The sequence below is a fragment of the Stenella coeruleoalba genome (genome assembly GCF_951394435.1).
Source record: "Stenella coeruleoalba genome assembly, chromosome: 5".
Taxonomy (NCBI): Eukaryota; Metazoa; Chordata; class Mammalia; order Artiodactyla; family Delphinidae; genus Stenella; species Stenella coeruleoalba.
In genome coordinates, this window is record NC_137150.1 from 61,726,118 (window position 1) to 61,732,036 (window position 5,919).

Consider the following 5,919-nt stretch of genomic DNA (forward strand, 5'->3'; position numbering starts at 1 on the left):
TCTTATTATTAAAAAGAAAACATTTTTCCTAAAAAAATAGACTTTAAAATAAAGACTATTACAAGAGACAAAGAAGGACACTACATAATGATCAAGGAATCAATCCAAGAAGATATAACAATTGTAAATATTCATGCACCCAACGTAGGAGCACCTCAAAACATAAGGCAAACATTAACAGCCATAAAAGGGGAAATTGACGGTAACACAATCATAAGGGAGGACTTTAACACCCCATTTTCACCAATGGACAGATCATCCAAAATGAAAATAAATAAGGAAACACAAGTGTTAAATGACACATTAAACAAGATGGACTTAATTGATATTCATAGGACATTCCATCCAAAAACAATAGAATACACTTTCTTCTCAAGTGCTCATGGAACATTCTCCAGGATAGATCATATCTTGGGTCACAAATCAAGCCTCGGAAAATTTAAGAAAATTAAAATCGTATCAAGTATCTTTTCCAACCACAATGCTATGAGACTAGATATCAATTACAGGGAAAAAACTAAAAAATGCAAACACATGGAGGGTAAACAATACACTACTAAACAACCAAGAGATCACTGAAGAAATCAAAAAGTACCTAGAAACAAATGACAATGAAAACATGATGACCCAAAATGTATGGGATGCAGCAAAAGCAGTTCTAAGAGGGAAGTTTATAGCAATATAATCCTACCTCAAGAAACAAGAAAAATCTCAAATACACAACCTAAACTTACACCTAAAGCAATTAGAGACAGAAGAACAACAACAACAAAAAAACCAAACCCAAGTTAGCAGAAGGAAAAAAATCATAAAGATCAGATCAGAAATAAATGAAAAAGAAATGAAGGAAACAATAACAAAGATCAATAAAACTAAAAGCTGGTTCCTTGAGAAGATAAACGAAATTGATAAACCATTAGCCAGACTCATCAAGAATAAAAGGGAGAAGACTCAAATCAACAGAATTAGAAATGAAAGAGGAGAAGTAACAACTGACACTGCAGAAATACAAAGGATCATGAGGGACTTCTACAAGCAACCATATGCCAATAAAATGGAAAACCTGGAAGAAATGGACAAATTCTTAGAATAGCACACCCTTCCAAGACTGAACAAGGAAGAAATAGAAAATATGAACAGACCAATCACAAGCACTGAAACTGGGATTAAAAATCTTCCAACAGGGACTTCCCTGGTGGTGCAGTGGTTAGGTCTCTGCCCTCCCAATGCAGAGGGCCTGGGGTTCATTCCCTGGTCAGGGAGCTGGATTCCACATGCATGCCACAACTAGGAGTTCACATGCCACAACTAAGAAGCCTGGAAGCTGCAACTAAGGAGACCACCTGCCTCAACTAAGACCCAGCACAACCAAATAAATATTTTAAAAATAAATAAATATTTTTTGTAAAAGGATAAAAAAATCTTCCAGCAAACAAAAGCCCAACACCAGATGGCTTCACAGGTGAATTCCATCAAACATTTAGAGAAGAGCTAACACCTATCCTTCTCAAACTCTTCCAAAATATAGCAGAGGGAGGAACACTCCCAAACTCATTCTACAAGGCCACCATCACCCTGATACCAAAACCAGACAAAGATGTCACAAAGAAAGAAAACTACAGGGCAATATCGATGAACATAGACGTGAAAATCCTCAACAAAATATTAGCAACCAGATTCCAGCAGCACATTAAAAGGATCATATACCATGATAAACTGCGGTTTATCCCAGGAATGCAAGGATTCTTCAATATACACAAATCAGTCAATGTGATACACCGTATTAACAAACTGAAGGATAAAAACCATATGATAATCTCAATAGATGCAGAAAAAGCTTTTGACAAATTCAACACCCATTTATGAAGAAAACATTCCAGAAAGTAGGCATAGAGGGAACCTACCTCAACATAATAAAGGCCATATATGACAAACCCACAGCGAACATCGTTCTCAATGGTGAAAAACTGAAACCATTTCCTCTAAGATCAGGAACAAGACAAGGTTGCCCACTCTCACCACTATTATTCAACATACTTTTGGAAATTTTAGCCAGGGCAATCAGAAAAGAAAAAGAAATAAAAGGAATCCAAATCAGAAAAGAAGTAAAACTGTCACTGTTTGCAGATGACATGATACTATATATAGAGAATCCTAAAGATGCTACCAGAAAACTACTAGAGCTAATCAATGAATGGTAAAATAGCAGGATACAAAATTAATGCACAGAAATCTCTTGCATTCCTATAAACTAATGATGAAAAATCTGAAAGAGAAATTAAGGAAACGCTCCCATTTACCATTACAACAACAAGAATAAAATACCTAGGAATAAACCTGCTTAAGGAGACAAAAGACCTGTATGCAGAAAACTATAAGACACTGATGAAAGAAATTAAAGACAATACAAACAGATGGAGAGATATACCATGTTCTTGGATTGGAAGAATCAACGTTGTGAAAATGCCTATACTACCCAAAGCAATCTGCAGATGCAATGCAATCCCTATCAAACTACCAATGGCATTTTTCAGAGAACTAGAACAAAAAATTTCACAATTTGTGTGGAAACACAAAAGGCCCTGAATAGCCAAAGCAATCTTGAGAAAGAAAAACAGATCTGGAGGAATCAGGCTCCCTGACTTCAGACTATACTACAAAGCTACAGTAATCAAAACAGTATGGTACTGGCACTAAAACAGAAATATAGATCAATGGAACAGGATAGAAAGCCCAAAGATAAACCCATGCACATATGGTCACCTTATCTTTGATAAAGGAAGTAAGAATATACAGTGGAGAAAAGACAGACTCTTCAATAAGTGGTGCTGGTAAAACTGGACAACTATATGTAAAAGGATGAAATTAGAACACTTCCTAACTCCATACAAAAAAATAAACTCAAGATGGATTAAAGACCTAAATGTAAGGCCAGACACCATAAAACTCTTAGAGGAAAATATAGGCAGAAGACTCTATGACATAAATCACAGCAAGATCCTCTCTGACCCACCTCTAGAGAAATGGAAACAAAAACAAAAATAAACAAATGGGACCTAATGAAACTCAAAAGCTTTTTCATAGCAAAGGAAAACATAAACAAGACGAAAAGACAACCCTCAGAATAGGAGAAAATATTTGCAACTGACAAAGGATTAATCTCCAAAATATACAAACAGCTCATGCAGCTCAATATCAAAAAAACAAACAACCCAATCCAAGAATGGGCAGAAGACCTAAATAGACATTTCTCCAAAAAGATATACAGGTTGCCAGCAAACACACGAAAGGATGCTCATCACTAATCATTAGAGAAATGCAAATCAAAACCACAATGAGGTATCACCTCACACTGGCCAGAATGGCCATCATCAAAAAATCTACAAACAATAAATGCTCGAGAGGGTGTGGAGAAAAGGGAACCCTCTTGCACTGTTGGTGGGAATGCAAATTAATACAGCCACTATGGAGAACAGTATGGTGGTTCCTTAAAAAACTGAAAAGAGAACTACCATATGACCCAGCAATCCCACTACTGGGCATATACCCTGAGAAAACCATAATTCAAAAAGAGACATGTACCCCAATGTTCATTGCAGCACTATTTACAATAGCCAGGACATGGAAGCAACCTAAATGTCTATCGACAGATGAATGGATAAAGAAGATGTGGCACATATATACAATGGAATATTACTCAGCCATAAAAAGAAACAAAATTGAGTTATTTGTAGTGAGGTGGATGGACCTAGTGTCTGTCATACAGAGTGAAGTAAGTCAGAAAGAGAAAAACAAATACCATATGCTAACACATATATATGGGATCTAAAAAAAAAAGAAATGGTTCTGATGAACCTAGGGGCAGGACAGGAATAAGATGCACATGTAGAGAATGGACTTGAGGACACAGGGAGGGGGAAGGGTAAGCTGGGACGAAGTGAGAGAGTAGCACTGACATATATACTCTACAAGATGTAAAATAGACAGCTAGTGGGAAGCAGCTGTATAGCACAGGGAGATCAGCTTGGTGCTTTGTGACCACCTAGAGGGGTGGGTAGGGTGGGTGGGAGGGAGGTGCAAGAGGGAGGGGATATGGGGATATATGTATACATATAGCTGATTCACTTCGTTATACAGCAGAAACTAATACAACATTGTAAAGCAATTATACTCCAATAAAGACGTTTAAAAAAAAAAGATGATCAATAGATTGTGGGTGTTTGTGATTCTTGCAGTTAATGACAAAATTTATTTTGCCTTAAATTTATTATGTTCTAAATTATGATCAGAAAATACAAGGTCCAATTGCCATCTCTCTATTTACCTGGCTCTATTTCTTTTTTCTACATACTCCTATCCAATATCTGCATTGTAGGATTGTTGGGGAACTACATAAAATGAAGTATACAACGCCTGGCATACAGTAAAGTACTCAATATGTTAGTTACCACCTACAGCAGCAGCAGCAGGAGCAATAGCTCCTGAGATTTCCAGATCCCAGAGTTGAAACTCTGACTCCCCAGGTCGGAAGAAACCTGTGCCTTACTGCTTTATTTCTCCTGCCTCTATCACCTCCACTTCCTGGCAGCTATATCTACTTCTAAGTCCAATTGGGACTTAGGTCCCGTTTTTCAGCCAACTTTGATAAAAACAAGATATATGTCAACTATCTTCAGCCACTTTCAGCAGGGCTTGAAGTTAACCCTCCTTTCCTAGATCCAAGGTCTGGGAGCCTAGCCTACCTGTGGAACTCAAGTGTCCCTTGAAAGCCCTTCACTCTTGGCCAGTCCAAGAGTCCGGTGCCCCATGGGTATGTCCATGTGGACACAGTAGTACTTTGGTCCTACATGACATGATGGCCCAATCCTTTGGTCAAGTTTCCAAAGAAGGGAAGAAATGACTTACAGAGCTGGTGGGGCTGAAGGACTGCAGACATTTCAAACTTTAAACAAAAGATATTTCAGCCTTCTGTCCTATACTTTCCCACTTTGGGCTCCTAAGTCATTCCTGCCTACCTTAGCAGTTTCTATTTTGGGCTGTCATGATCGTCCACTCGAAACAAAGTTTCTTTTGTACTCTAGGTCTTACTCTTCACCCTTTCTGCAAGGAAAAAATTTCTAACTTTCTGGAAATGTGGCTAAGATACTTGATATAACAATGCCCCAATTCACTCATTTGGTCCGATTGTGTTTTTCTACAGAGATGTGACATAAGACATAACATTGACACAGGCCATTAATATTTATGCTAGCTGAGATGACTAGTTTATGATAATGTATAACACTATTGACAACATAAAGATGTTAAAAACAGATCTGCTCTCTGTTTTGTGACATCTAATTATCATGTAATCAGTGCATAGAGTAAAAAATTGTATGGAGAACATTAGTCTGGGGGAGAATGAATTAGGGAGGCAGAAAGACTGGAGAGAGGAAATCTAGCTGTGGAATGTTGGAAAAATATGAACAGTAGATAATGAAGCTATGAATCAAGATTTATAATTTGGTATTTGCAATTATTCTGAATGAATACATAACCAAATCACTACATATTGTCACCTTTCCAAATCTGAAGATTCCTTGGCCTTAGAAAAATAATAATTCATATTTCCCCAGCCCATGCTCTATTATTAAAGCGAGTTATTTTGTTATTGATCTCAGCACAGAGCTGCCAAACAGGATGCTTCTCCCTTAATCTTGGCCCAACCTTCTCCCTTCCTGGAGCCCAGAAAGCATACCTGGACAGGGGCAAAGCAGGACACTCTGCTGTGACCTCTCTGGCCACAGCCTCTCACCAGGGTGTGGTCACTTGTCATGAGCAGTATTCAAAACCAGGAACCAAGGGGTGGTCTGAGCTCCTTTAAGCCCCAGGGTTTAGGAGCTCCTGGTGAGTCCTCAGAGAAGAGTCCAGAAGAGGAGG